At 52.6% G+C, this 25,802-nt stretch overlaps 51 non-coding genes across 51 annotated transcripts; 41 read left to right on the top strand and 10 right to left on the bottom strand.

Annotated features, from left to right (window-relative positions):
- The first annotated feature begins 164 nt into the window (after positions 1-164).
- Trnak-uuu (transfer RNA lysine (anticodon UUU)) lies at positions 165-237 on the top strand. Its single transcript has one exon. It is a non-coding gene; the product is annotated as a tRNA-Lys (tRNA).
- A 139-nt stretch (positions 238-376) lies between these two features.
- Trnas-aga (transfer RNA serine (anticodon AGA)) lies at positions 377-458 on the top strand. The gene has a single exon. It is a non-coding gene; the product is annotated as a tRNA-Ser (tRNA).
- A 272-nt stretch (positions 459-730) lies between these two features.
- On the bottom strand, positions 731-802 carry Trnag-ucc (transfer RNA glycine (anticodon UCC)). The gene has a single exon. It is a non-coding gene; the product is annotated as a tRNA-Gly (tRNA).
- Positions 803-1,615: 813 nt separating this feature from the next.
- Positions 1,616-1,688, top strand: Trnam-cau (transfer RNA methionine (anticodon CAU)). The gene has a single exon. It is a non-coding gene; the product is annotated as a tRNA-Met (tRNA).
- Positions 1,689-2,010: 322 nt separating this feature from the next.
- On the top strand, positions 2,011-2,082 carry Trnae-uuc (transfer RNA glutamic acid (anticodon UUC)). Its single transcript has one exon. It is a non-coding gene; the product is annotated as a tRNA-Glu (tRNA).
- Positions 2,083-2,378: 296 nt separating this feature from the next.
- On the top strand, positions 2,379-2,451 carry Trnak-uuu (transfer RNA lysine (anticodon UUU)). The gene has a single exon. It is a non-coding gene; the product is annotated as a tRNA-Lys (tRNA).
- Positions 2,452-2,590: 139 nt separating this feature from the next.
- On the top strand, positions 2,591-2,672 carry Trnas-aga (transfer RNA serine (anticodon AGA)). The gene has a single exon. It is a non-coding gene; the product is annotated as a tRNA-Ser (tRNA).
- A 272-nt stretch (positions 2,673-2,944) lies between these two features.
- Positions 2,945-3,016, bottom strand: Trnag-ucc (transfer RNA glycine (anticodon UCC)). The gene has a single exon. It is a non-coding gene; the product is annotated as a tRNA-Gly (tRNA).
- Positions 3,017-3,829: 813 nt separating this feature from the next.
- On the top strand, positions 3,830-3,902 carry Trnam-cau (transfer RNA methionine (anticodon CAU)). The gene has a single exon. It is a non-coding gene; the product is annotated as a tRNA-Met (tRNA).
- A 322-nt stretch (positions 3,903-4,224) lies between these two features.
- Trnae-uuc (transfer RNA glutamic acid (anticodon UUC)) lies at positions 4,225-4,296 on the top strand. The gene has a single exon. It is a non-coding gene; the product is annotated as a tRNA-Glu (tRNA).
- A 296-nt stretch (positions 4,297-4,592) lies between these two features.
- On the top strand, positions 4,593-4,665 carry Trnak-uuu (transfer RNA lysine (anticodon UUU)). Its single transcript has one exon. It is a non-coding gene; the product is annotated as a tRNA-Lys (tRNA).
- Positions 4,666-4,804: 139 nt separating this feature from the next.
- On the top strand, positions 4,805-4,886 carry Trnas-aga (transfer RNA serine (anticodon AGA)). The gene has a single exon. It is a non-coding gene; the product is annotated as a tRNA-Ser (tRNA).
- A 272-nt stretch (positions 4,887-5,158) lies between these two features.
- Trnag-ucc (transfer RNA glycine (anticodon UCC)) lies at positions 5,159-5,230 on the bottom strand. The gene has a single exon. It is a non-coding gene; the product is annotated as a tRNA-Gly (tRNA).
- Positions 5,231-6,043: 813 nt separating this feature from the next.
- Trnam-cau (transfer RNA methionine (anticodon CAU)) lies at positions 6,044-6,116 on the top strand. The gene has a single exon. It is a non-coding gene; the product is annotated as a tRNA-Met (tRNA).
- A 322-nt stretch (positions 6,117-6,438) lies between these two features.
- On the top strand, positions 6,439-6,510 carry Trnae-uuc (transfer RNA glutamic acid (anticodon UUC)). Its single transcript has one exon. It is a non-coding gene; the product is annotated as a tRNA-Glu (tRNA).
- Positions 6,511-6,806: 296 nt separating this feature from the next.
- Trnak-uuu (transfer RNA lysine (anticodon UUU)) lies at positions 6,807-6,879 on the top strand. The gene has a single exon. It is a non-coding gene; the product is annotated as a tRNA-Lys (tRNA).
- Positions 6,880-7,018: 139 nt separating this feature from the next.
- On the top strand, positions 7,019-7,100 carry Trnas-aga (transfer RNA serine (anticodon AGA)). Its single transcript has one exon. It is a non-coding gene; the product is annotated as a tRNA-Ser (tRNA).
- A 272-nt stretch (positions 7,101-7,372) lies between these two features.
- Trnag-ucc (transfer RNA glycine (anticodon UCC)) lies at positions 7,373-7,444 on the bottom strand. Its single transcript has one exon. It is a non-coding gene; the product is annotated as a tRNA-Gly (tRNA).
- An 813-nt stretch (positions 7,445-8,257) lies between these two features.
- Positions 8,258-8,330, top strand: Trnam-cau (transfer RNA methionine (anticodon CAU)). Its single transcript has one exon. It is a non-coding gene; the product is annotated as a tRNA-Met (tRNA).
- Positions 8,331-8,652: 322 nt separating this feature from the next.
- On the top strand, positions 8,653-8,724 carry Trnae-uuc (transfer RNA glutamic acid (anticodon UUC)). Its single transcript has one exon. It is a non-coding gene; the product is annotated as a tRNA-Glu (tRNA).
- A 297-nt stretch (positions 8,725-9,021) lies between these two features.
- Positions 9,022-9,096, top strand: Trnak-uuu (transfer RNA lysine (anticodon UUU)). Its single transcript has one exon. It is a non-coding gene; the product is annotated as a tRNA-Lys (tRNA).
- A 141-nt stretch (positions 9,097-9,237) lies between these two features.
- Positions 9,238-9,320, top strand: Trnas-aga (transfer RNA serine (anticodon AGA)). The gene has a single exon. It is a non-coding gene; the product is annotated as a tRNA-Ser (tRNA).
- Positions 9,321-9,585: 265 nt separating this feature from the next.
- On the bottom strand, positions 9,586-9,657 carry Trnag-ucc (transfer RNA glycine (anticodon UCC)). Its single transcript has one exon. It is a non-coding gene; the product is annotated as a tRNA-Gly (tRNA).
- Positions 9,658-10,470: 813 nt separating this feature from the next.
- On the top strand, positions 10,471-10,543 carry Trnam-cau (transfer RNA methionine (anticodon CAU)). Its single transcript has one exon. It is a non-coding gene; the product is annotated as a tRNA-Met (tRNA).
- A 322-nt stretch (positions 10,544-10,865) lies between these two features.
- Positions 10,866-10,937, top strand: Trnae-uuc (transfer RNA glutamic acid (anticodon UUC)). The gene has a single exon. It is a non-coding gene; the product is annotated as a tRNA-Glu (tRNA).
- A 296-nt stretch (positions 10,938-11,233) lies between these two features.
- Trnak-uuu (transfer RNA lysine (anticodon UUU)) lies at positions 11,234-11,306 on the top strand. Its single transcript has one exon. It is a non-coding gene; the product is annotated as a tRNA-Lys (tRNA).
- A 139-nt stretch (positions 11,307-11,445) lies between these two features.
- Positions 11,446-11,527, top strand: Trnas-aga (transfer RNA serine (anticodon AGA)). Its single transcript has one exon. It is a non-coding gene; the product is annotated as a tRNA-Ser (tRNA).
- A 271-nt stretch (positions 11,528-11,798) lies between these two features.
- Trnag-ucc (transfer RNA glycine (anticodon UCC)) lies at positions 11,799-11,870 on the bottom strand. Its single transcript has one exon. It is a non-coding gene; the product is annotated as a tRNA-Gly (tRNA).
- Positions 11,871-12,683: 813 nt separating this feature from the next.
- Positions 12,684-12,756, top strand: Trnam-cau (transfer RNA methionine (anticodon CAU)). The gene has a single exon. It is a non-coding gene; the product is annotated as a tRNA-Met (tRNA).
- A 322-nt stretch (positions 12,757-13,078) lies between these two features.
- Trnae-uuc (transfer RNA glutamic acid (anticodon UUC)) lies at positions 13,079-13,150 on the top strand. Its single transcript has one exon. It is a non-coding gene; the product is annotated as a tRNA-Glu (tRNA).
- Positions 13,151-13,446: 296 nt separating this feature from the next.
- Positions 13,447-13,519, top strand: Trnak-uuu (transfer RNA lysine (anticodon UUU)). Its single transcript has one exon. It is a non-coding gene; the product is annotated as a tRNA-Lys (tRNA).
- Positions 13,520-13,658: 139 nt separating this feature from the next.
- Positions 13,659-13,740, top strand: Trnas-aga (transfer RNA serine (anticodon AGA)). The gene has a single exon. It is a non-coding gene; the product is annotated as a tRNA-Ser (tRNA).
- Positions 13,741-14,012: 272 nt separating this feature from the next.
- On the bottom strand, positions 14,013-14,084 carry Trnag-ucc (transfer RNA glycine (anticodon UCC)). The gene has a single exon. It is a non-coding gene; the product is annotated as a tRNA-Gly (tRNA).
- Positions 14,085-14,897: 813 nt separating this feature from the next.
- Trnam-cau (transfer RNA methionine (anticodon CAU)) lies at positions 14,898-14,970 on the top strand. Its single transcript has one exon. It is a non-coding gene; the product is annotated as a tRNA-Met (tRNA).
- A 322-nt stretch (positions 14,971-15,292) lies between these two features.
- Positions 15,293-15,364, top strand: Trnae-uuc (transfer RNA glutamic acid (anticodon UUC)). The gene has a single exon. It is a non-coding gene; the product is annotated as a tRNA-Glu (tRNA).
- Positions 15,365-15,660: 296 nt separating this feature from the next.
- On the top strand, positions 15,661-15,733 carry Trnak-uuu (transfer RNA lysine (anticodon UUU)). Its single transcript has one exon. It is a non-coding gene; the product is annotated as a tRNA-Lys (tRNA).
- A 139-nt stretch (positions 15,734-15,872) lies between these two features.
- On the top strand, positions 15,873-15,954 carry Trnas-aga (transfer RNA serine (anticodon AGA)). The gene has a single exon. It is a non-coding gene; the product is annotated as a tRNA-Ser (tRNA).
- A 272-nt stretch (positions 15,955-16,226) lies between these two features.
- Trnag-ucc (transfer RNA glycine (anticodon UCC)) lies at positions 16,227-16,298 on the bottom strand. Its single transcript has one exon. It is a non-coding gene; the product is annotated as a tRNA-Gly (tRNA).
- An 813-nt stretch (positions 16,299-17,111) lies between these two features.
- On the top strand, positions 17,112-17,184 carry Trnam-cau (transfer RNA methionine (anticodon CAU)). Its single transcript has one exon. It is a non-coding gene; the product is annotated as a tRNA-Met (tRNA).
- Positions 17,185-17,506: 322 nt separating this feature from the next.
- On the top strand, positions 17,507-17,578 carry Trnae-uuc (transfer RNA glutamic acid (anticodon UUC)). Its single transcript has one exon. It is a non-coding gene; the product is annotated as a tRNA-Glu (tRNA).
- Positions 17,579-17,874: 296 nt separating this feature from the next.
- Positions 17,875-17,947, top strand: Trnak-uuu (transfer RNA lysine (anticodon UUU)). Its single transcript has one exon. It is a non-coding gene; the product is annotated as a tRNA-Lys (tRNA).
- Positions 17,948-18,086: 139 nt separating this feature from the next.
- On the top strand, positions 18,087-18,168 carry Trnas-aga (transfer RNA serine (anticodon AGA)). The gene has a single exon. It is a non-coding gene; the product is annotated as a tRNA-Ser (tRNA).
- Positions 18,169-18,440: 272 nt separating this feature from the next.
- Positions 18,441-18,512, bottom strand: Trnag-ucc (transfer RNA glycine (anticodon UCC)). The gene has a single exon. It is a non-coding gene; the product is annotated as a tRNA-Gly (tRNA).
- Positions 18,513-19,325: 813 nt separating this feature from the next.
- Positions 19,326-19,398, top strand: Trnam-cau (transfer RNA methionine (anticodon CAU)). Its single transcript has one exon. It is a non-coding gene; the product is annotated as a tRNA-Met (tRNA).
- Positions 19,399-19,720: 322 nt separating this feature from the next.
- Trnae-uuc (transfer RNA glutamic acid (anticodon UUC)) lies at positions 19,721-19,792 on the top strand. Its single transcript has one exon. It is a non-coding gene; the product is annotated as a tRNA-Glu (tRNA).
- A 296-nt stretch (positions 19,793-20,088) lies between these two features.
- Trnak-uuu (transfer RNA lysine (anticodon UUU)) lies at positions 20,089-20,161 on the top strand. Its single transcript has one exon. It is a non-coding gene; the product is annotated as a tRNA-Lys (tRNA).
- Positions 20,162-20,300: 139 nt separating this feature from the next.
- Trnas-aga (transfer RNA serine (anticodon AGA)) lies at positions 20,301-20,382 on the top strand. Its single transcript has one exon. It is a non-coding gene; the product is annotated as a tRNA-Ser (tRNA).
- Positions 20,383-20,654: 272 nt separating this feature from the next.
- On the bottom strand, positions 20,655-20,726 carry Trnag-ucc (transfer RNA glycine (anticodon UCC)). Its single transcript has one exon. It is a non-coding gene; the product is annotated as a tRNA-Gly (tRNA).
- Positions 20,727-21,539: 813 nt separating this feature from the next.
- On the top strand, positions 21,540-21,612 carry Trnam-cau (transfer RNA methionine (anticodon CAU)). The gene has a single exon. It is a non-coding gene; the product is annotated as a tRNA-Met (tRNA).
- A 322-nt stretch (positions 21,613-21,934) lies between these two features.
- On the top strand, positions 21,935-22,006 carry Trnae-uuc (transfer RNA glutamic acid (anticodon UUC)). Its single transcript has one exon. It is a non-coding gene; the product is annotated as a tRNA-Glu (tRNA).
- A 296-nt stretch (positions 22,007-22,302) lies between these two features.
- Positions 22,303-22,375, top strand: Trnak-uuu (transfer RNA lysine (anticodon UUU)). The gene has a single exon. It is a non-coding gene; the product is annotated as a tRNA-Lys (tRNA).
- Positions 22,376-25,802: the final 3,427 nt, after the last annotated feature.

Raw genomic sequence — 25,802 nt, 5'->3', positions numbered from 1 at the left:
AAAGGGAGAAGAGGCACTGGTCCGCTGTTGGGCTGCTACCAGCGTCAGTGGCAAGTCGGTGAAGTCGCCAGTTGCGCCAGAAGCCAGCAATTACCGTAGTACGCCTACACACGCGTTCCAGTTATTCACATTGCCTGCAGCTGCTCCATCCACAGCAAGCGTGAGCCCGGATAGCTCAGTCGGTAGAGCATTAGGCTTTTAACCTAAGGGTCCAGGGTTCGAGTCCCTGTCCGGGCGAAGATTTTAACGCTTCCGTAATGGCTCGTCTCGTAGCGCTGGTAGCCCTGCCGTAATCAGTGCACGGAGTTCGTTTCCTGTCAACATTCTGCGCAGAACGGTTTGATTTTTCACGATTCGAGGGGACTTTTGGCTGCGAGCAGTCGTGGCCGAGTGGTTAAGGCGTCTGACTAGAAATCAGATTCCCTCTGGGAGCGTAGGTTCGAGTCCTACCGACTGCGTCTCTTTTTTTTTTATTTTTTTGTTTAAGAAGAAGGAGCACAAAACTTCGCAGTTTGCCTGTACTTCGCTACACCTCACCTCTCACAGCCGTTTATATCGCCTGTCCTCTTGATAAGGGCGAATTCCAAGCGTCAGCTTTCGCGTCAGCCGAGCAAAGTCGGGACAAGTCGGGACATACTACAGGATGGCCTGGAGTGGAGCAACGACGGAAAGAAAACGTTAATGTAACAGCACGTGGCTCACATACTCAGACGTAAAAATTTGCGCCCGTTGCGGTGGCCGGGAATCGAACCCGGATCAACGGCTGGGAAGGCAACTATGCTCACCATTACACCACCACCGCACAGCCGCTGCTCGTAACGCCGCGCTGTGTCGGCTTCCCGCCCGCCGGCAGCGGCCCACGGTGATAGTAGCTGTAGGCGCTTTACGAGGTAGGAGGGTGCATCCACACGCGTTCGGGCAGCGCCTCTACGCACGCTGCGTCTTTGGGCAAGACTCGTCGCCGCGGCCGCAAGGTTACTCACACGATAGTGATGAGCGGTCGCTTTAAGGCAGTGTAGTGGGGGACTCCGCGTGTGTAGCACTTTTTTCGGCTGTATCCGGCGTCGTTGGGTGGCAATCCCACTTTCCCTGCAGACAGCTACTCTGGAATATGCTCGGGAAGCACGGCCGACCGCCCCCAACAAATGCAACTAAAAAAATGAGAACAACAACTAAAAAAGTGGTAGGTTGTTCGCCTACCACTCGGGCGGCCCGGGTTCGATTCCCGGCCGATGCATCGTTTTGCTGTTCTCGCTATAATGCTGCCGCGCCGATTGCTCGTTTGAGCTGCGTCAGCCTCAGGAATGTATAGCAGGATTCGCTGTGAGAAGAACCAAACACGCAGCACGCAAGAGACCGTACTTGGACGGACGCGTGCTATTTCTGAACTCTAGCGTCAGCCTGGCCCTACAGGCCGCTGTGTTCAGGTGCCGCAAGGGCGATGTACTGTAACCTCAGGCAGTGCTGCTTTCCGTTGAAAAAGCCGCGGCAGCAGTTTAATCTAGCAATTCGGGAAAGCACGTGTAGCAACACAACAGATTCTTGAGAAAGCGCAAACTGTCTATCTCTAATATGCGAGACTTACCAAGTTTCCTGGGACGTTGCTTGCAAACGTGCCTCGGTAGCGCAGTGGGTAGCGCGTAAGTCTCATAATCTTAAGGTCGTGAGTTCGATCCTCACCCGGGGCATTTAATTTGCTGTACATCATGGCTGAATTAACGGCGTTGCTGTTGCTAGGGAACGAACTGAATTGTCGTTTGTTATCCACAAGGAGCCCACGCCTCAGCGTTAAAATGTTTACATCCAGCTATGGCAAGGTACAGCTTTGACCTTTCTCCTCCCCTGTTGTGAGTAAAATATGATGCAAACTGCAATGAATTGTCAGTTTCGAGCTGTGCGCCATGCCAGTCTGCAAGCGCAAATATGCTCGCAAACAGAGAACACCACTAAGTCCGGATTCAGCACGAAAAGCGAGAGGAGAGGGAGTAAATCTGACGTTTATCGAGCAAATCCGGTGTGGTCTAGTGGCTAGGATACCTGGCTTTCACCCAGGAGGCCCGGGTTCGATTCCCGGTACCGGAAGGGAAGTTTTTGCGCACACGACCCTCCATGTTTTGGCCCTCCAACCCTCGTTTGTCGCCCTCCTTCCGGAGCTTCAACCGAGCGTAATCGGGGAAAACAGGCACGAGATGCAATTACTGTCAGCACCGGGGTAAAGGGAGAAGAGGCACTGGTCCGCTGTTGGGCTGCTACCAGCGTCAGTGGCAAGTCGGTGAAGTCGCCAGTTGCGCCAGAAGCCAGCAATTACCGTAGTACGCCTACACACGCGTTCCAGTTATTCACATTGCCTGCAGCTGCTCCATCCACAGCAAGCGTGAGCCCGGATAGCTCAGTCGGTAGAGCATTAGGCTTTTAACCTAAGGGTCCAGGGTTCGAGTCCCTGTCCGGGCGAAGATTTTAACGCTTCCGTAATGGCTCGTCTCGTAGCGCTGGTAGCCCTGCCGTAATCAGTGCACGGAGTTCGTTTCCTGTCAACATTCTGCGCAGAACGGTTTGATTTTTCACGATTCGAGGGGACTTTTGGCTGCGAGCAGTCGTGGCCGAGTGGTTAAGGCGTCTGACTAGAAATCAGATTCCCTCTGGGAGCGTAGGTTCGAGTCCTACCGACTGCGTCTCTTTTTTTTTTATTTTTTTGTTTAAGAAGAAGGAGCACAAAACTTCGCAGTTTGCCTGTACTTCGCTACACCTCACCTCTCACAGCCGTTTATATCGCCTGTCCTCTTGATAAGGGCGAATTCCAAGCGTCAGCTTTCGCGTCAGCCGAGCAAAGTCGGGACAAGTCGGGACATACTACAGGATGGCCTGGAGTGGAGCAACGACGGAAAGAAAACGTTAATGTAACAGCACGTGGCTCACATACTCAGACGTAAAAATTTGCGCCCGTTGCGGTGGCCGGGAATCGAACCCGGATCAACTGCTGGGAAGGCAACTATGCTCACCATTACACCACCACCGCACAGCCGCTGCTCGTAACGCCGCGCTGTGTCGGCTTCCCGCCCGCCGGCAGCGGCCCACGGTGATAGTAGCTGTAGGCGCTTTACGAGGTAGGAGGGTGCATCCACACGCGTTCGGGCAGCGCCTCCACGCACGCTGCGTCTTTGGGCAAGACTCGTCGCCGCGGCCGCAAGGTTACTCACACGATAGTGATGAGCGGTCGCTTTAAGGCAGTGTAGTGGGGGACTCCGCGTGTGTAGCACTTTTTTCGGCTGTATCCGGCGTCGTTGGGTGGCAATCCCACTTTCCCTGCAGACAGCTACTCTGGAATATGCTCGGGAAGCACGGCCGACCGCCCCCAACAAATGCAACTAAAAAAATGAGAACAACAACTAAAAAAGTGGTAGGTTGTTCGCCTACCACTCGGGCGGCCCGGGTTCGATTCCCGGCCGATGCATCGTTTTGCTGTTCTCGCTATAATGCTGCCGCGCCGATTGCTCGTTTGAGCTGCGTCAGCCTCAGGAATGTATAGCAGGATTCGCTGTGAGAAGAACCAAACACGCAGCACGCAAGAGACCGTACTTGGACGGACGCGTGCTATTTCTGAACTCTAGCGTCAGCCTGGCCCTACAGGCCGCTGTGTTCAGGTGCCGCAAGGGCGATGTACTGTAACCTCAGGCAGTGCTGCTTTCCGTTGAAAAAGCCGCGGCAGCAGTTTAATCTAGCAATTCGGGAAAGCACGTGTAGCAACACAACAGATTCTTGAGAAAGCGCAAACTGTCTATCTCTAATATGCGAGACTTACCAAGTTTCCTGGGACGTTGCTTGCAAACGTGCCTCGGTAGCGCAGTGGGTAGCGCGTAAGTCTCATAATCTTAAGGTCGTGAGTTCGATCCTCACCCGGGGCATTTAATTTGCTGTACATCATGGCTGAATTAACGGCGTTGCTGTTGCTAGGGAACGAACTGAATTGTCGTTTGTTATCCACAAGGAGCCCACGCCTCAGCGTTAAAATGTTTACATCCAGCTATGGCAAGGTACAGCTTTGACCTTTCTCCTCCCCTGTTGTGAGTAAAATATGATGCAAACTGCAATGAATTGTCAGTTTCGAGCTGTGCGCCATGCCAGTCTGCAAGCGCAAATATGCTCGCAAACAGAGAACACCACTAAGTCCGGATTCAGCACGAAAAGCGAGAGGAGAGGGAGTAAATCTGACGTTTATCGAGCAAATCCGGTGTGGTCTAGTGGCTAGGATACCTGGCTTTCACCCAGGAGGCCCGGGTTCGATTCCCGGTACCGGAAGGGAAGTTTTTGCGCACACGACCCTCCATGTTTTGGCCCTCCAACCCTCGTTTGTCGCCCTCCTTCCGGAGCTTCAACCGAGCGTAATCGGGGAAAACAGGCACGAGATGCAATTACTGTCAGCACCGGGGTAAAGGGAGAAGAGGCACTGGTCCGCTGTTGGGCTGCTACCAGCGTCAGTGGCAAGTCGGTGAAGTCGCCAGTTGCGCCAGAAGCCAGCAATTACCGTAGTACGCCTACACACGCGTTCCAGTTATTCACATTGCCTGCAGCTGCTCCATCCACAGCAAGCGTGAGCCCGGATAGCTCAGTCGGTAGAGCATTAGGCTTTTAACCTAAGGGTCCAGGGTTCGAGTCCCTGTCCGGGCGAAGATTTTAACGCTTCCGTAATGGCTCGTCTCGTAGCGCTGGTAGCCCTGCCGTAATCAGTGCACGGAGTTCGTTTCCTGTCAACATTCTGCGCAGAACGGTTTGATTTTTCACGATTCGAGGGGACTTTTGGCTGCGAGCAGTCGTGGCCGAGTGGTTAAGGCGTCTGACTAGAAATCAGATTCCCTCTGGGAGCGTAGGTTCGAGTCCTACCGACTGCGTCTCTTTTTTTTTTATTTTTTTGTTTAAGAAGAAGGAGCACAAAACTTCGCAGTTTGCCTGTACTTCGCTACACCTCACCTCTCACAGCCGTTTATATCGCCTGTCCTCTTGATAAGGGCGAATTCCAAGCGTCAGCTTTCGCGTCAGCCGAGCAAAGTCGGGACAAGTCGGGACATACTACAGGATGGCCTGGAGTGGAGCAACGACGGAAAGAAAACGTTAATGTAACAGCACGTGGCTCACATACTCAGACGTAAAAATTTGCGCCCGTTGCGGTGGCCGGGAATCGAACCCGGATCAACGGCTGGGAAGGCAACTATGCTCACCATTACACCACCACCGCACAGCCGCTGCTCGTAACGCCGCGCTGTGTCGGCTTCCCGCCCGCCGGCAGCGGCCCACGGTGATAGTAGCTGTAGGCGCTTTACGAGGTAGGAGGGTGCATCCACACGCGTTCGGGCAGCGCCTCCACGCACGCTGCGTCTTTGGGCAAGACTCGTCGCCGCGGCCGCAAGGTTACTCACACGATAGTGATGAGCGGTCGCTTTAAGGCAGTGTAGTGGGGGACTCCGCGTGTGTAGCACTTTTTTCGGCTGTATCCGGCGTCGTTGGGTGGCAATCCCACTTTCCCTGCAGACAGCTACTCTGGAATATGCTCGGGAAGCACGGCCGACCGCCCCCAACAAATGCAACTAAAAAAATGAGAACAACAACTAAAAAAGTGGTAGGTTGTTCGCCTACCACTCGGGCGGCCCGGGTTCGATTCCCGGCCGATGCATCGTTTTGCTGTTCTCGCTATAATGCTGCCGCGCCGATTGCTCGTTTGAGCTGCGTCAGCCTCAGGAATGTATAGCAGGATTCGCTGTGAGAAGAACCAAACACGCAGCACGCAAGAGACCGTACTTGGACGGACGCGTGCTATTTCTGAACTCTAGCGTCAGCCTGGCCCTACAGGCCGCTGTGTTCAGGTGCCGCAAGGGCGATGTACTGTAACCTCAGGCAGTGCTGCTTTCCGTTGAAAAAGCCGCGGCAGCAGTTTAATCTAGCAATTCGGGAAAGCACGTGTAGCAACACAACAGATTCTTGAGAAAGCGCAAACTGTCTATCTCTAATATGCGAGACTTACCAAGTTTCCTGGGACGTTGCTTGCAAACGTGCCTCGGTAGCGCAGTGGGTAGCGCGTAAGTCTCATAATCTTAAGGTCGTGAGTTCGATCCTCACCCGGGGCATTTAATTTGCTGTACATCATGGCTGAATTAACGGCGTTGCTGTTGCTAGGGAACGAACTGAATTGTCGTTTGTTATCCACAAGGAGCCCACGCCTCAGCGTTAAAATGTTTACATCCAGCTATGGCAAGGTACAGCTTTGACCTTTCTCCTCCCCTGTTGTGAGTAAAATATGATGCAAACTGCAATGAATTGTCAGTTTCGAGCTGTGCGCCATGCCAGTCTGCAAGCGCAAATATGCTCGCAAACAGAGAACACCACTAAGTCCGGATTCAGCACGAAAAGCGAGAGGAGAGGGAGTAAATCTGACGTTTATCGAGCAAATCCGGTGTGGTCTAGTGGCTAGGATACCTGGCTTTCACCCAGGAGGCCCGGGTTCGATTCCCGGTACCGGAAGGGAAGTTTTTGCGCACACGACCCTCCATGTTTTGGCCCTCCAACCCTCGTTTGTCGCCCTCCTTCCGGAGCTTCAACCGAGCGTAATCGGGGAAAACAGGCACGAGATGCAATTACTGTCAGCACCGGGGTAAAGGGAGAAGAGGCACTGGTCCGCTGTTGGGCTGCTACCAGCGTCAGTGGCAAGTCGGTGAAGTCGCCAGTTGCGCCAGAAGCCAGCAATTACCGTAGTACGCCTACACACGCGTTCCAGTTATTCACATTGCCTGCAGCTGCTCCATCCACAGCAAGCGTGAGCCCGGATAGCTCAGTCGGTAGAGCATTAGGCTTTTAACCTAAGGGTCCAGGGTTCGAGTCCCTGTCCGGGCGAAGATTTTAACGCTTCCGTAATGGCTCGTCTCGTAGCGCTGGTAGCCCTGCCGTAATCAGTGCACGGAGTTCGTTTCCTGTCAACATTCTGCGCAGAACGGTTTGATTTTTCACGATTCGAGGGGACTTTTGGCTGCGAGCAGTCGTGGCCGAGTGGTTAAGGCGTCTGACTAGAAATCAGATTCCCTCTGGGAGCGTAGGTTCGAGTCCTACCGACTGCGTCTCTTTTTTTTTTATTTTTTTGTTTAAGAAGAAGGAGCACAAAACTTCGCAGTTTGCCTGTACTTCGCTACACCTCACCTCTCACAGCCGTTTATATCGCCTGTCCTCTTGATAAGGGCGAATTCCAAGCGTCAGCTTTCGCGTCAGCCGAGCAAAGTCGGGACAAGTCGGGACATACTACAGGATGGCCTGGAGTGGAGCAACGACGGAAAGAAAACGTTAATGTAACAGCACGTGGCTCACATACTCAGACGTAAAAATTTGCGCCCGTTGCGGTGGCCGGGAATCGAACCCGGATCAACTGCTGGGAAGGCAACTATGCTCACCATTACACCACCACCGCACAGCCGCTGCTCGTAACGCCGCGCTGTGTCGGCTTCCCGCCCGCCGGCAGCGGCCCACGGTGATAGTAGCTGTAGGCGCTTTACGAGGTAGGAGGGTGCATCCACACGCGTTCGGGCAGCGCCTCCACGCACGCTGCGTCTTTGGGCAAGACTCGTCGCCGCGGCCGCAAGGTTACTCACACGATAGTGATGAGCGGTCGCTTTAAGGCAGTGTAGTGGGGGACTCCGCGTGTGTAGCACTTTTTTCGGCTGTATCCGGCGTCGTTGGGTGGCAATCCCACTTTCCCTGCAGACAGCTACTCTGGAATATGCTCGGGAAGCACGGCCGACCGCCCCCAACAAATGCAACTAAAAAAATGAGAACAACAACTAAAAAAGTGGTAGGTTGTTCGCCTACCACTCGGGCGGCCCGGGTTCGATTCCCGGCCGATGCATCGTTTTGCTGTTCTCGCTATAATGCTGCCGCGCCGATTGCTCGTTTGAGCTGCGTCAGCCTCAGGAATGTATAGCAGGATTCGCTGTGAGAAGAACCAAACACGCAGCACGCAAGAGACCGTACTTGGACGGACGCGTGCTATTTCTGAACTCTAGCGTCAGCCTGGCCCTACAGGCCGCTGTGTTCAGGTGCCGCAAGGGCGATGTACTGTAACCTCAGGCAGTGCTGCTTTCCGTTGAAAAAGCCGCGGCAGCAGTTTAATCTAGCAATTCGGGAAAGCACGTGTAGCAACACAACAGATTCTTGAGAAAGCGCAAACTGTCTATCTCTAATATGCGAGACTTACCAAGTTTCCTGGGACGTTGCTTGCAAACGTGCCTCGGTAGCGCAGTGGGTAGCGCGTAAGTCTCATAATCTTAAGGTCGTGAGTTCGATCCTCACCCGGGGCATTTAATTTGCTGTACATCATGGCTGAATTAACGGCGTTGCTGTTGCTAGGGAACGAACTGAATTGTCGTTTGTTATCCACAAGGAGCCCACGCCTCAGCGTTAAAATGTTTACATCCAGCTATGGCAAGGTACAGCTTTGACCTTTCTCCTCCCCTGTTGTGAGTAAAATATGATGCAAACTGCAATGAATTGTCAGTTTCGAGCTGTGCGCCATGCCAGTCTGCAAGCGCAAATATGCTCGCAAACAGAGAACACCACTAAGTCCGGATTCAGCACGAAAAGCGAGAGGAGAGGGAGTAAATCTGACGTTTATCGAGCAAATCCGGTGTGGTCTAGTGGCTAGGATACCTGGCTTTCACCCAGGAGGCCCGGGTTCGATTCCCGGTACCGGAAGGGAAGTTTTTGCGCACACGACCCTCCATGTTTTGGCCCTCCAACCCTCGTTTGTCGCCCTCCTTCCGGAGCTTCAACCGAGCGTAATCGGGGAAAACAGGCACGAGATGCAATTACTGTCAGCACCGGGGTAAAGGGAGAAGAGGGCACTGGTCCGCTGTTGGGCTGCTACCAGCGGTCAGGTGGCAAGTCGGTGAAGTCGCCAGTTGCGCCAGAAGCAGCAATTACCGTAGTACGCCTACACACGCGTTCCAGTTATTCACATTGCCTGCAGCTGCTCATCCACAGCAAGCGTGAGCCCGGGATAGCTCAGGTCGGTAGAGCATTAGGCTTTTAACCTAAGGGTCCAGGGTTCGAGTCCCTGTCCGGGCGAAGATTTTAACGCTCCGTAATGGCTCGTCTCGTAGCGCTGGTAGCCCTGCCGTAATCAGTGCACGGAGTTTCGTTTTCCTGTCAACATTCTGCGCAGAACGGTTTGATTTTTCACGATTCGAGGGGGACTTTTGGCTGCGAGCAGTCGTGGCCGAGTGGTTAAGGCGTCTGACTAGAAATCAGATTCCCTCTGGGAGCGTAGGTTCGAGTCCTACCGACTGGCTCTCTTTTTTTTTATTTTTTTGTTTAAGAAGAAGGAGCACAAAACTTCGCAGTTTTGCCTGTACTTCGCTACACCTCACCTCTCACAGCCGTTTATATCGCCTGTCCTCTTGATAAGGGCGAATTCCAAGCGTTCAGCTTCGCGTCAGCCGAGCAAAGTGGGACAAGTCGGACATACTACAGGATGCCTGGAGTGGAGCAACGACGAAAGAAAACGTTAATGTAACAGCACGTGGCTCCACATACTCCGTAAAAATTTGCGCCCGTTGCGGTGGCCGGGAATCGAACCCGGATCAACTGCTGGGAAGGCAACTATGCTCACCATTACACCACCACCGCACAGCCGCTGCTCGTAACGCCGCGCTGTGTCGGCTTCCCGCCCGCCGGCAGCGGCCCACGGTGATAGTAGCTGTAGGCGCTTTACGAGGTAGGAGGGTGCATCCACACGCGTTCGGGCAGCGCCTCCACGCACGCTGCGTCTTTGGGCAAGACTCGTCGCCGCGGCCGCAAGGTTACTCACACGATAGTGATGAGCGGTCGCTTTAAGGCAGTGTAGTGGGGGACTCCGCGTGTGTAGCACTTTTTTCGGCTGTATCCGGCGTCGTTGGGTGGCAATCCCACTTTCCCTGCAGACAGCTACTCTGGAATATGCTCGGGAAGCACGGCCGACCGCCCCCAACAAATGCAACTAAAAAAATGAGAACAACAACTAAAAAAGTGGTAGGTTGTTCGCCTACCACTCGGGCGGCCCGGGTTCGATTCCCGGCCGATGCATCGTTTTGCTGTTCTCGCTATAATGCTGCCGCGCCGATTGCTCGTTTGAGCTGCGTCAGCCTCAGGAATGTATAGCAGGATTCGCTGTGAGAAGAACCAAACACGCAGCACGCAAGAGACCGTACTTGGACGGACGCGTGCTATTTCTGAACTCTAGCGTCAGCCTGGCCCTACAGGCCGCTGTGTTCAGGTGCCGCAAGGGCGATGTACTGTAACCTCAGGCAGTGCTGCTTTCCGTTGAAAAAGCCGCGGCAGCAGTTTAATCTAGCAATTCGGGAAAGCACGTGTAGCAACACAACAGATTCTTGAGAAAGCGCAAACTGTCTATCTCTAATATGCGAGACTTACCAAGTTTCCTGGGACGTTGCTTGCAAACGTGCCTCGGTAGCGCAGTGGGTAGCGCGTAAGTCTCATAATCTTAAGGTCGTGAGTTCGATCCTCACCCGGGGCATTTAATTTGCTGTACATCATGGCTGAATTAACGGCGTTGCTGTTGCTAGGGAACGAACTGAATTGTCGTTTGTTATCCACAAGGAGCCCACGCCTCAGCGTTAAAATGTTTACATCCAGCTATGGCAAGGTACAGCTTTGACCTTTCTCCTCCCCTGTTGTGAGTAAAATATGATGCAAACTGCAATGAATTGTCAGTTTCGAGCTGTGCGCCATGCCAGTCTGCAAGCGCAAATATGCTCGCAAACAGAGAACACCACTAAGTCCGGATTCAGCACGAAAAGCGAGAGGAGAGGGAGTAAATCTGACGTTTATCGAGCAAATCCGGTGTGGTCTAGTGGCTAGGATACCTGGCTTTCACCCAGGAGGCCCGGGTTCGATTCCCGGTACCGGAAGGGAAGTTTTTGCGCACACGACCCTCCATGTTTTGGCCCTCCAACCCTCGTTTGTCGCCCTCCTTCCGGAGCTTCAACCGAGCGTAATCGGGGAAAACAGGCACGAGATGCAATTACTGTCAGCACCGGGGTAAAGGGAGAAGAGGCACTGGTCCGCTGTTGGGCTGCTACCAGCGTCAGTGGCAAGTCGGTGAAGTCGCCAGTTGCGCCAGAAGCCAGCAATTACCGTAGTACGCCTACACACGCGTTCCAGTTATTCACATTGCCTGCAGCTGCTCCATCCACAGCAAGCGTGAGCCCGGATAGCTCAGTCGGTAGAGCATTAGGCTTTTAACCTAAGGGTCCAGGGTTCGAGTCCCTGTCCGGGCGAAGATTTTAACGCTTCCGTAATGGCTCGTCTCGTAGCGCTGGTAGCCCTGCCGTAATCAGTGCACGGAGTTCGTTTCCTGTCAACATTCTGCGCAGAACGGTTTGATTTTTCACGATTCGAGGGGACTTTTGGCTGCGAGCAGTCGTGGCCGAGTGGTTAAGGCGTCTGACTAGAAATCAGATTCCCTCTGGGAGCGTAGGTTCGAGTCCTACCGACTGCGTCTCTTTTTTTTTATTTTTTTGTTTAAGAAGAAGGAGCACAAAACTTCGCAGTTTGCCTGTACTTCGCTACACCTCACCTCTCACAGCCGTTTATATCGCCTGTCCTCTTGATAAGGGCGAATTCCAAGCGTCAGCTTTCGCGTCAGCCGAGCAAAGTCGGGACAAGTCGGGACATACTACAGGATGGCCTGGAGTGGAGCAACGACGGAAAGAAAACGTTAATGTAACAGCACGTGGCTCACATACTCAGACGTAAAAATTTGCGCCCGTTGCGGTGGCCGGGAATCGAACCCGGATCAACGGCTGGGAAGGCAACTATGCTCACCATTACACCACCACCGCACAGCCGCTGCTCGTAACGCCGCGCTGTGTCGGCTTCCCGCCCGCCGGCAGCGGCCCACGGTGATAGTAGCTGTAGGCGCTTTACGAGGTAGGAGGGTGCATCCACACGCGTTCGGGCAGCGCCTCCACGCACGCTGCGTCTTTGGGCAAGACTCGTCGCCGCGGCCGCAAGGTTACTCACACGATAGTGATGAGCGGTCGCTTTAAGGCAGTGTAGTGGGGGACTCCGCGTGTGTAGCACTTTTTTCGGCTGTATCCGGCGTCGTTGGGTGGCAATCCCACTTTCCCTGCAGACAGCTACTCTGGAATATGCTCGGGAAGCACGGCCGACCGCCCCCAACAAATGCAACTAAAAAAATGAGAACAACAACTAAAAAAGTGGTAGGTTGTTCGCCTACCACTCGGGCGGCCCGGGTTCGATTCCCGGCCGATGCATCGTTTTGCTGTTCTCGCTATAATGCTGCTGCGCCGATTGCTCGTTTGAGCTGCGTCAGCCTCAGGAATGTATAGCAGGATTCGCTGTGAGAAGAACCAAACACGCAGCACGCAAGAGACCGTACTTGGACGGACGCGTGCTATTTCTGAACTCTAGCGTCAGCCTGGCCCTACAGGCCGCTGTGTTCAGGTGCCGCAAGGGCGATGTACTGTAACCTCAGGCAGTGCTGCTTTCCGTTGAAAAAGCCGCGGCAGCAGTTTAATCTAGCAATTCGGGAAAGCACGTGTAGCAACACAACAGATTCTTGAGAAAGCGCAAACTGTCTATCTCTAATATGCGAGACTTACCAAGTTTCCTGGGACGTTGCTTGCAAACGTGCCTCGGTAGCGCAGTGGGTAGCGCGTAAGTCTCATAATCTTAAGGTCGTGAGTTCGATCCTCACCCGGGGCATTTAATTTGCTGTACATCATGGCTGAATTAACGGCGTTGCTGTTGCTAGGGAACGAACTGAATTGTCGTTTGTTATCCACAAGGAGCCCACGCCTCAGCGTTAAAATGTTTACATCCAGCTATGGCAAGGTACAGCTTTGACCTTTCTCCTCCCCTGTTGTGAGTAAAATATGATGCAAACTGCAATGAATTGTCAGTTTCGAGCTGTGCGCCATGCCAGTCTGCAAGCGCAAATATGCTCGCAAACAGAGAACACCACTAAGTCCGGATTCAGCACGAAAAGCGAGAGGAGAGGGAGTAAATCTGACGTTTATCGAGCAAATCCGGTGTGGTCTAGTGGCTAGGATACCTGGCTTTCACCCAGGAGGCCCGGGTTCGATTCCCGGTACCGGAAGGGAAGTTTTTGCGCACACGACCCTCCATGTTTTGGCCCTCCAACCCTCGTTTGTCGCCCTCCTTCCGGAGCTTCAACCGAGCGTAATCGGGGAAAACAGGCACGAGATGCAATTACTGTCAGCACCGGGGTAAAGGGAGAAGAGGCACTGGTCCGCTGTTGGGCTGCTACCAGCGTCAGTGGCAAGTCGGTGAAGTCGCCAGTTGCGCCAGAAGCCAGCAATTACCGTAGTACGCCTACACACGCGTTCCAGTTATTCACATTGCCTGCAGCTGCTCCATCCACAGCAAGCGTGAGCCCGGATAGCTCAGTCGGTAGAGCATTAGGCTTTTAACCTAAGGGTCCAGGGTTCGAGTCCCTGTCCGGGCGAAGATTTTAACGCTTCCGTAATGGCTCGTCTCGTAGCGCTGGTAGCCCTGCCGTAATCAGTGCACGGAGTTCGTTTCCTGTCAACATTCTGCGCAGAACGGTTTGATTTTTCACGATTCGAGGGGACTTTTGGCTGCGAGCAGTCGTGGCCGAGTGGTTAAGGCGTCTGACTAGAAATCAGATTCCCTCTGGGAGCGTAGGTTCGAGTCCTACCGACTGCGTCTCTTTTTTTTTTATTTTTTTGTTTAAGAAGAAGGAGCACAAAACTTCGCAGTTTGCCTGTACTTCGCTACACCTCACCTCTCACAGCCGTTTATATCGCCTGTCCTCTTGATAAGGGCGAATTCCAAGCGTCAGCTTTCGCGTCAGCCGAGCAAAGTCGGGACAAGTCGGGACATACTACAGGATGGCCTGGAGTGGAGCAACGACGGAAAGAAAACGTTAATGTAACAGCACGTGGCTCACATACTCAGACGTAAAAATTTGCGCCCGTTGCGGTGGCCGGGAATCGAACCCGGATCAACGGCTGGGAAGGCAACTATGCTCACCATTACACCACCACCGCACAGCCGCTGCTCGTAACGCCGCGCTGTGTCGGCTTCCCGCCCGCCGGCAGCGGCCCACGGTGATAGTAGCTGTAGGCGCTTTACGAGGTAGGAGGGTGCATCCACACGCGTTCGGGCAGCGCCTCCACGCACGCTGCGTCTTTGGGCAAGACTCGTCGCCGCGGCCGCAAGGTTACTCACACGATAGTGATGAGCGGTCGCTTTAAGGCAGTGTAGTGGGGGACTCCGCGTGTGTAGCACTTTTTTCGGCTGTATCCGGCGTCGTTGGGTGGCAATCCCACTTTCCCTGCAGACAGCTACTCTGGAATATGCTCGGGAAGCACGGCCGACCGCCCCCAACAAATGCAACTAAAAAAATGAGAACAACAACTAAAAAAGTGGTAGGTTGTTCGCCTACCACTCGGGCGGCCCGGGTTCGATTCCCGGCCGATGCATCGTTTTGCTGTTCTCGCTATAATGCTGCCGCGCCGATTGCTCGTTTGAGCTGCGTCAGCCTCAGGAATGTATAGCAGGATTCGCTGTGAGAAGAACCAAACACGCAGCACGCAAGAGACCGTACTTGGACGGACGCGTGCTATTTCTGAACTCTAGCGTCAGCCTGGCCCTACAGGCCGCTGTGTTCAGGTGCCGCAAGGGCGATGTACTGTAACCTCAGGCAGTGCTGCTTTCCGTTGAAAAAGCCGCGGCAGCAGTTTAATCTAGCAATTCGGGAAAGCACGTGTAGCAACACAACAGATTCTTGAGAAAGCGCAAACTGTCTATCTCTAATATGCGAGACTTACCAAGTTTCCTGGGACGTTGCTTGCAAACGTGCCTCGGTAGCGCAGTGGGTAGCGCGTAAGTCTCATAATCTTAAGGTCGTGAGTTCGATCCTCACCCGGGGCATTTAATTTGCTGTACATCATGGCTGAATTAACGGCGTTGCTGTTGCTAGGGAACGAACTGAATTGTCGTTTGTTATCCACAAGGAGCCCACGCCTCAGCGTTAAAATGTTTACATCCAGCTATGGCAAGGTACAGCTTTGACCTTTCTCCTCCCCTGTTGTGAGTAAAATATGATGCAAACTGCAATGAATTGTCAGTTTCGAGCTGTGCGCCATGCCAGTCTGCAAGCGCAAATATGCTCGCAAACAGAGAACACCACTAAGTCCGGATTCAGCACGAAAAGCGAGAGGAGAGGGAGTAAATCTGACGTTTATCGAGCAAATCCGGTGTGGTCTAGTGGCTAGGATACCTGGCTTTCACCCAGGAGGCCCGGGTTCGATTCCCGGTACCGGAAGGGAAGTTTTTGCGCACACGACCCTCCATGTTTTGGCCCTCCAACCCTCGTTTGTCGCCCTCCTTCCGGAGCTTCAACCGAGCGTAATCGGGGAAAACAGGCACGAGATGCAATTACTGTCAGCACCGGGGTAAAGGGAGAAGAGGCACTGGTCCGCTGTTGGGCTGCTACCAGCGTCAGTGGCAAGTCGGTGAAGTCGCCAGTTGCGCCAGAAGCCAGCAATTACCGTAGTACGCCTACACACGCGTTCCAGTTATTCACATTGCCTGCAGCTGCTCCATCCACAGCAAGCGTGAGCCCGGATAGCTCAGTCGGTAGAGCATTAGGCTTTTAACCTAAGGGTCCAGGGTTCGAGTCCCTGTCCGGGCGAAGATTTTAACGCTTCCGTAATGGCTCGTCTCGTAGCGCTGGTAGCCCTGCCGTAATCAGTGCACGGAGTTCGTTTCCTGTCAACATTCTGCGCAGAACGGTTTGATTTTTCACGATTCGAGGGGACTTTTGGCTGCGAGCAGTCGTGGCCGAGTGGTTAAGGCGTCTGACTAGAAATCAGATTCCCTCTGGGAGCGTAGGTTCGAGTCCTACCGACTGCGTCTCTTTTTTTTTTATTTTTTTGTTTAAGAAGAAGGAGCACAAAACTTCGCAGTTTGCCTGTACTTCGCTACACCTCACCTCTCACAGCCGTTTATATCGCCTGTCCTCTTGATAAGGGCGAATTCCAAGCGTCAGCTTTCGCGTCAGCCGAGCAAAGTCGGGACAAGTCGGGACATACTACAGGATGGCCTGGAGTGGAGCAACGACGGAAAGAAAACGTTAATGTAACAGCACGTGGCTCACATACTCAGACGTAAAAATTTGCGCCCGTTGCGGTGGCCGGGAATCGAACCCGGATCAACTGCTGGGAAGGCAACTATGCTCACCATTACACCACCACCGCACAGCCGCTGCTCGTAACGCCGCGCTGTGTCGGCTTCCCGCCCGCCGGCAGCGGCCCACGGTGATAGTAGCTGTAGGCGCTTTACGAGGTAGGAGGGTGCATCCACACGCGTTCGGGCAGCGCCTCCACGCACGCTGCGTCTTTGGGCAAGACTCGTCGCCGCGGCCGCAAGGTTACTCACACGATAGTGATGAGCGGTCGCTTTAAGGCAGTGTAGTGGGGGACTCCGCGTGTGTAGCACTTTTTTCGGCTGTATCCGGCGTCGTTGGGTGGCAATCCCACTTTCCCTGCAGACAGCTACTCTGGAATATGCTCGGGAAGCACGGCCGACCGCCCCCAACAAATGCAACTAAAAAAATGAGAACAACAACTAAAAAAGTGGTAGGTTGTTCGCCTACCACTCGGGCGGCCCGGGTTCGATTCCCGGCCGATGCATCGTTTTGCTGTTCTCGCTATAATGCTGCCGCGCCGATTGCTCGTTTGAGCTGCGTCAGCCTCAGGAATGTATAGCAGGATTCGCTGTGAGAAGAACCAAACACGCAGCACGCAAGAGACCGTACTTGGACGGACGCGTGCTATTTCTGAACTCTAGCGTCAGCCTGGCCCTACAGGCCGCTGTGTTCAGGTGCCGCAAGGGCGATGTACTGTAACCTCAGGCAGTGCTGCTTTCCGTTGAAAAAGCCGCGGCAGCAGTTTAATCTAGCAATTCGGGAAAGCACGTGTAGCAACACAACAGATTCTTGAGAAAGCGCAAACTGTCTATCTCTAATATGCGAGACTTACCAAGTTTCCTGGGACGTTGCTTGCAAACGTGCCTCGGTAGCGCAGTGGGTAGCGCGTAAGTCTCATAATCTTAAGGTCGTGAGTTCGATCCTCACCCGGGGCATTTAATTTGCTGTACATCATGGCTGAATTAACGGCGTTGCTGTTGCTAGGGAACGAACTGAATTGTCGTTTGTTATCCACAAGGAGCCCACGCCTCAGCGTTAAAATGTTTACATCCAGCTATGGCAAGGTACAGCTTTGACCTTTCTCCTCCCCTGTTGTGAGTAAAATATGATGCAAACTGCAATGAATTGTCAGTTTCGAGCTGTGCGCCATGCCAGTCTGCAAGCGCAAATATGCTCGCAAACAGAGAACACCACTAAGTCCGGATTCAGCACGAAAAGCGAGAGGAGAGGGAGTAAATCTGACGTTTATCGAGCAAATCCGGTGTGGTCTAGTGGCTAGGATACCTGGCTTTCACCCAGGAGGCCCGGGTTCGATTCCCGGTACCGGAAGGGAAGTTTTTGCGCACACGACCCTCCATGTTTTGGCCCTCCAACCCTCGTTTGTCGCCCTCCTTCCGGAGCTTCAACCGAGCGTAATCGGGGAAAACAGGCACGAGATGCAATTACTGTCAGCACCGGGGTAAAGGGAGAAGAGGCACTGGTCCGCTGTTGGGCTGCTACCAGCGTCAGTGGCAAGTCGGTGAAGTCGCCAGTTGCGCCAGAAGCCAGCAATTACCGTAGTACGCCTACACACGCGTTCCAGTTATTCACATTGCCTGCAGCTGCTCCATCCACAGCAAGCGTGAGCCCGGATAGCTCAGTCGGTAGAGCATTAGGCTTTTAACCTAAGGGTCCAGGGTTCGAGTCCCTGTCCGGGCGAAGATTTTAACGCTTCCGTAATGGCTCGTCTCGTAGCGCTGGTAGCCCTGCCGTAATCAGTGCACGGAGTTCGTTTCCTGTCAACATTCTGCGCAGAACGGTTTGATTTTTCACGATTCGAGGGGACTTTTGGCTGCGAGCAGTCGTGGCCGAGTGGTTAAGGCGTCTGACTAGAAATCAGATTCCCTCTGGGAGCGTAGGTTCGAGTCCTACCGACTGCGTCTCTTTTTTTTTTATTTTTTTGTTTAAGAAGAAGGAGCACAAAACTTCGCAGTTTGCCTGTACTTCGCTACACCTCACCTCTCACAGCCGTTTATATCGCCTGTCCTCTTGATAAGGGCGAATTCCAAGCGTCAGCTTTCGCGTCAGCCGAGCAAAGTCGGGACAAGTCGGGACATACTACAGGATGGCCTGGAGTGGAGCAACGACGGAAAGAAAACGTTAATGTAACAGCACGTGGCTCACATACTCAGACGTAAAAATTTGCGCCCGTTGCGGTGGCCGGGAATCGAACCCGGATCAACTGCTGGGAAGGCAACTATGCTCACCATTACACCACCACCGCACAGCCGCTGCTCGTAACGCCGCGCTGTGTCGGCTTCCCGCCCGCCGGCAGCGGCCCACGGTGATAGTAGCTGTAGGCGCTTTACGAGGTAGGAGGGTGCATCCACACGCGTTCGGGCAGCGCCTCCACGCACGCTGCGTCTTTGGGCAAGACTCGTCGCCGCGGCCGCAAGGTTACTCACACGATAGTGATGAGCGGTCGCTTTAAGGCAGTGTAGTGGGGGACTCCGCGTGTGTAGCACTTTTTTCGGCTGTATCCGGCGTCGTTGGGTGGCAATCCCACTTTCCCTGCAGACAGCTACTCTGGAATATGCTCGGGAAGCACGGCCGACCGCCCCCAACAAATGCAACTAAAAAAATGAGAACAACAACTAAAAAAGTGGTAGGTTGTTCGCCTACCACTCGGGCGGCCCGGGTTCGATTCCCGGCCGATGCATCGTTTTGCTGTTCTCGCTATAATGCTGCCGCGCCGATTGCTCGTTTGAGCTGCGTCAGCCTCAGGAATGTATAGCAGGATTCGCTGTGAGAAGAACCAAACACGCAGCACGCAAGAGACCGTACTTGGACGGACGCGTGCTATTTCTGAACTCTAGCGTCAGCCTGGCCCTACAGGCCGCTGTGTTCAGGTGCCGCAAGGGCGATGTACTGTAACCTCAGGCAGTGCTGCTTTCCGTTGAAAAAGCCGCGGCAGCAGTTTAATCTAGCAATTCGGGAAAGCACGTGTAGCAACACAACAGATTCTTGAGAAAGCGCAAACTGTCTATCTCTAATATGCGAGACTTACCAAGTTTCCTGGGACGTTGCTTGCAAACGTGCCTCGGTAGCGCAGTGGGTAGCGCGTAAGTCTCATAATCTTAAGGTCGTGAGTTCGATCCTCACCCGGGGCATTTAATTTGCTGTACATCATGGCTGAATTAACGGCGTTGCTGTTGCTAGGGAACGAACTGAATTGTCGTTTGTTATCCACAAGGAGCCCACGCCTCAGCGTTAAAATGTTTACATCCAGCTATGGCAAGGTACAGCTTTGACCTTTCTCCTCCCCTGTTGTGAGTAAAATATGATGCAAACTGCAATGAATTGTCAGTTTCGAGCTGTGCGCCATGCCAGTCTGCAAGCGCAAATATGCTCGCAAACAGAGAACACCACTAAGTCCGGATTCAGCACGAAAAGCGAGAGGAGAGGGAGTAAATCTGACGTTTATCGAGCAAATCCGGTGTGGTCTAGTGGCTAGGATACCTGGCTTTCACCCAGGAGGCCCGGGTTCGATTCCCGGTACCGGAAGGGAAGTTTTTGCGCACACGACCCTCCATGTTTTGGCCCTCCAACCCTCGTTTGTCGCCCTCCTTCCGGAGCTTCAACCGAGCGTAATCGGGGAAAACAGGCACGAGATGCAATTACTGTCAGCACCGGGGTAAAGGGAGAAGAGGCACTGGTCCGCTGTTGGGCTGCTACCAGCGTCAGTGGCAAGTCGGTGAAGTCGCCAGTTGCGCCAGAAGCCAGCAATTACCGTAGTACGCCTACACACGCGTTCCAGTTATTCACATTGCCTGCAGCTGCTCCATCCACAGCAAGCGTGAGCCCGGATAGCTCAGTCGGTAGAGCATTAGGCTTTTAACCTAAGGGTCCAGGGTTCGAGTCCCTGTCCGGGCGAAGATTTTAACGCTTCCGTAATGGCTCGTCTCGTAGCGCTGGTAGCCCTGCCGTAATCAGTGCACGGAGTTCGTTTCCTGTCAACATTCTGCGCAGAACGGTTTGATTTTTCACGATTCGAGGGGACTTTTGGCTGCGAGCAGTCGTGGCCGAGTGGTTAAGGCGTCTGACTAGAAATCAGATTCCCTCTGGGAGCGTAGGTTCGAGTCCTACCGACTGCGTCTCTTTTTTTTTTATTTTTTTGTTTAAGAAGAAGGAGCACAAAACTTCGCAGTTTGCCTGTACTTCGCTACACCTCACCTCTCACAGCCGTTTATATCGCCTGTCCTCTTGATAAGGGCGAATTCCAAGCGTCAGCTTTCGCGTCAGCCGAGCAAAGTCGGGACAAGTCGGGACATACTACAGGATGGCCTGGAGTGGAGCAACGACGGAAAGAAAACGTTAATGTAACAGCACGTGGCTCACATACTCAGACGTAAAAATTTGCGCCCGTTGCGGTGGCCGGGAATCGAACCCGGATCAACGGCTGGGAAGGCAACTATGCTCACCATTACACCACCACCGCACAGCCGCTGCTCGTAACGCCGCGCTGTGTCGGCTTCCCGCCCGCCGGCAGCGGCCCACGGTGATAGTAGCTGTAGGCGCTTTACGAGGTAGGAGGGTGCATCCACACGCGTTCGGGCAGCGCCTCCACGCACGCTGCGTCTTTGGGCAAGACTCGTCGCCGCGGCCGCAAGGTTACTCACACGATAGTGATGAGCGGTCGCTTTAAGGCAGTGTAGTGGGGGACTCCGCGTGTGTAGCACTTTTTTCGGCTGTATCCGGCGTCGTTGGGTGGCAATCCCACTTTCCCTGCAGACAGCTACTCTGGAATATGCTCGGGAAGCACGGCCGACCGCCCCCAACAAATGCAACTAAAAAAATGAGAACAACAACTAAAAAAGTGGTAGGTTGTTCGCCTACCACTCGGGCGGCCCGGGTTCGATTCCCGGCCGATGCATCGTTTTGCTGTTCTCGCTATAATGCTGCCGCGCCGATTGCTCGTTTGAGCTGCGTCAGCCTCAGGAATGTATAGCAGGATTCGCTGTGAGAAGAACCAAACACGCAGCACGCAAGAGACCGTACTTGGACGGACGCGTGCTATTTCTGAACTCTAGCGTCAGCCTGGCCCTACAGGCCGCTGTGTTCAGGTGCCGCAAGGGCGATGTACTGTAACCTCAGGCAGTGCTGCTTTCCGTTGAAAAAGCCGCGGCAGCAGTTTAATCTAGCAATTCGGGAAAGCACGTGTAGCAACACAACAGATTCTTGAGAAAGCGCAAACTGTCTATCTCTAATATGCGAGACTTACCAAGTTTCCTGGGACGTTGCTTGCAAACGTGCCTCGGTAGCGCAGTGGGTAGCGCGTAAGTCTCATAATCTTAAGGTCGTGAGTTCGATCCTCACCCGGGGCATTTAATTTGCTGTACATCATGGCTGAATTAACGGCGTTGCTGTTGCTAGGGAACGAACTGAATTGTCGTTTGTTATCCACAAGGAGCCCACGCCTCAGCGTTAAAATGTTTACATCCAGCTATGGCAAGGTACAGCTTTGACCTTTCTCCTCCCCTGTTGTGAGTAAAATATGATGCAAACTGCAATGAATTGTCAGTTTCGAGCTGTGCGCCATGCCAGTCTGCAAGCGCAAATATGCTCGCAAACAGAGAACACCACTAAGTCCGGATTCAGCACGAAAAGCGAGAGGAGAGGGAGTAAATCTGACGTTTATCGAGCAAATCCGGTGTGGTCTAGTGGCTAGGATACCTGGCTTTCACCCAGGAGGCCCGGGTTCGATTCCCGGTACCGGAAGGGAAGTTTTTGCGCACACGACCCTCCATGTTTTGGCCCTCCAACCCTCGTTTGTCGCCCTCCTTCCGGAGCTTCAACCGAGCGTAATCGGGGAAAACAGGCACGAGATGCAATTACTGTCAGCACCGGGGTAAAGGGAGAAGAGGCACTGGTCCGCTGTTGGGCTGCTACCAGCGTCAGTGGCAAGTCGGTGAAGTCGCCAGTTGCGCCAGAAGCCAGCAATTACCGTAGTACGCCTACACACGCGTTCCAGTTATTCACATTGCCTGCAGCTGCTCCATCCACAGCAAGCGTGAGCCCGGATAGCTCAGTCGGTAGAGCATTAGGCTTTTAACCTAAGGGTCCAGGGTTCGAGTCCCTGTCCGGGCGAAGATTTTAACGCTTCCGTAATGGCTCGTCTCGTAGCGCTGGTAGCCCTGCCGTAATCAGTGCACGGAGTTCGTTTCCTGTCAACATTCTGCGCAGAACGGTTTGATTTTTCACGATTCGAGGGGACTTTTGGCTGCGAGCAGTCGTGGCCGAGTGGGCATTCGCTGCTCGGCCGCCGAGCCGGACGGACGTGTGGCGGCAGCGCTAGGAGGGCTGGCGTAAACAGCGGCTGTGTGGCTGTTACGAAGGTCAGTAGAGCTCCTTGTTTACTTTGCATCTTTCAGTGATATAAAATGACAAAATGAACGAAATTAACTGTGAAAGAAGAGATACGGTTAGATTCGCTTTTGATTGGACCTGTAAAAGACCAAAGGCCTTTGAGATCAAAAGGTGGCTTTCAGAAACAGTTAAGATCACGGGAGACGAAATTATTGGCGTTCATCTTTCTTTTGTTTCCAATTCTGTCTTTTTGAAATTGATTTCCTCTGACTTGTGCTCCTCGATAGTTGACAAGTGTGGCGGCAAAATGAAATTTAATCATGCAGACGGAACCGTTAGTGACGTTCTTGTTTCCCATGCTGGGCTAGGTATTCGAACAGTGAGAGTTTTCGAACTGCCGTTCGAGGTCCCTGCCGGAGCAATCAATGCTGCTCTTCAGCCCTATGGTAGGGTTATATCTAATATTGCAGAAAAATGGTCGGAGCAATACATGTTTCCGGTTTTGAATGGAGTTAGACAGATTAAGATTGAGCTCTTACGACATATCCCATCTTACTTGAATATTTGTGGCCATCGCGCTCTCATAATTTATGATGGGCAGCCACGGACTTGTGCGTTATGTAACGCCCCAGGGCACGTCAGAAGTGAGTGCAGTAGAAGGCGTGTTCCTCAGTTACCGACTAACGAGGCGGCTGTCCCAGGACAAGTTGTTAGCATGCAAGTGTCGTACGCTGCCGCGGCAGCTAGCCGGGCCCCCTATCAACAGAATATGACCGAGCGGTCGGGACCTTCCGACGCGCGCACGGCAACGGGAAGCACCGCGGAGTTGACTAACGGTGACAATCAGAATCTGGCCAGTAATGACGTCACTGAGGACGCACCGCGCTTGCCCTCTGAGTCTGACAACTCTTCCAACGAGCGACCAACTTCATCGATCATACCTGATGTAGACATGGCAGAGTGCGAAGCGGTAGTAACACACGAAAAGGCCAACATCCCAGAGGGAACTACAGTAGATGGACATAAAGAGGCAGTGATACGACAGAAAACTGACAACCACACAGATGATAGGACACCACGGACAGGTTCAGGAAACGTCAAAAGAAAAGGAGGGGCGCAAGAAGACGAACCAATGACACCACCCGTCTCACGCGTCGTAGAAACAGCAGCAACTGCCGACTCCGAAATTAACGGAGCTCAAAAATCTTCCACCACGAAGGCGGGACAGGTGACTTCTCCTCGACCTTCCATGGAGTCGCCGGGAAGTTCACCAAAGGTTTCACCGACGATTTCACCGAAATCATCAAAAAATAAAAAGAGACGCAGAGCACATCAAGCTGCAGAGAATTTGGCCCCTCCTTTAAGAGAGCGGCTGAGGAAGATACAGGAGACCGAAAGGAAGGACGAAGATACACAAAAGGAAGTGGTCGGCGAGTCTTCGGATCGGAACACGGGACCAGAACGGGCTGACACGCCACCCGGAACATATGAACCCTTGCATGACAATACGGCATCAGATATGGACAATGAAACCAGACTTGGACAAGGACATGGACACGACATCACCGAGCCACGATTTAACTGGGCGGACGAAAAGGAGGATCAGACCGATGAAATGGGGGCGGAAGGGGATTTTGAGGAAGAATTTTTTTATTAAAAATTGTCACATCGAACTCTAAGAAGAAAGAAACAAAAAAGAAAAAACGAAGGAAAACCGTCAATGGAATAAAAATAAAATAAAATAACACTATATATATCTAACCTGAAGTTATTGTACGCGGTTCCAATACCGTGTCCTCTGTCTACTGTCTCGTAGCGTCTCACAGTGGAACATACATATAACGTGACCACCTTAAACATAAATAAAATTCAGAGTCAAGCAAAGGTAGCTGCACTGAAGGACTTTCTGTATCAGTCAGATACAGATGTCGCCTTCCTGCAGGAAGTTAATGTCAAAGACTTGTATGTTTCAGGGTACAAAGAGGTGTTGAATGTGGCACCAGAAAACGCGTGTGGAACAGCCATCCTTGCTAAAGAAGGGATCGAGATGACAAACGTGTGCCTTTTAGAGTCGGGGAGGGGAATTAGCTGCAAAATTTTTAACACCACTTTTATAAACCTATACGCACCTTCAGGCAACAATGCGAGACGTGAGAGGGCAGCCTTTTTTAAAAGTGACATTTTATTTCTACTCCAAGAAAACCCTGCAGAAATTGTCATTGGTGGAGATTTTAATTGCGTTTTAAATAAAAAGGATCAGCGACCAACTTTTAACTTCTCGCAAGAACTGCAGGCTTTGGTCACCAACATGAAGTGGTTTGACGCATGGGAAATAAAATATCCGACGCTGGTTCGCTTCACATATGTCACTGGTGCTACACAGAGCAGAATCGACAGAATATATGTCACCCCCACTTTAGGCACTAAAGTCAGTAGTATCGAGGTGATACCAGCTGCCTTCTCTGACCACCTCGGAGTGAGGTGCAGCATCAAATTAACCAGGCAAAAGACATATTGGGGTCGCCCACTATGGAAATTAAATATCAATACCCTCTCTGAAAACGCTCTAGCTTTCAAGATGCAAGAAACTTGGCAGTCTGTGTTAAGGATGCGTACTAAATATAGAACAACTATTGAATGGTGGACTATGGCCGCTAAGAAAAAGATAAGGGCAGCGCTGATATCTTACGCCAAGGAAAGGGCAATGTGGTCAAGACACACAATGGAGTTTTACTACTCTTGCTTAAGAGACCTTTACGACCAACCAATGTCTCAAGACGTCTTTATCAATATTAAAAACGTTAAAGCCAAAATGATAAGTATCAAGAGGGTACATTTGGAGGGATTACAAGTCAAATCACACACTAGGACGACGGTGGAGGCAGAAAATACCTCCATCTACCACTTGATACAACACACAAAAAACAGAAGAAGAAATTTTATTGCCAGCCTCAGAACGGAAGATAACAGAGTCCTGACAGAACAAAGGGATATCTTAACTGAAGCACATAGATATTTTCAGCAATTATATTCTGGAAATGCTACTGACGACAACTCAGTACAAGAGTTTTTACAGAACTCCGGAATAGAGGCAGTCATTACAGAGGAGGAGAACAGAGATTTAACGATAGACATTACGAATGACGAGGTTTTTGATATACTCAAATCTTCACCTTCACGTAAGTCTCCAGGCCCAGACGGCCTGCCT

Source organism: Schistocerca serialis, chromosome 4 (genome assembly GCF_023864345.2).
Source record: "Schistocerca serialis cubense isolate TAMUIC-IGC-003099 chromosome 4, iqSchSeri2.2, whole genome shotgun sequence".
In the NCBI taxonomy this organism is placed as follows: domain Eukaryota; kingdom Metazoa; phylum Arthropoda; class Insecta; order Orthoptera; family Acrididae; genus Schistocerca; species Schistocerca serialis.
The sequence above is the reverse complement of the archived record's forward strand: the minus strand, read 5'-3'. Positions and strand labels throughout refer to the sequence as shown.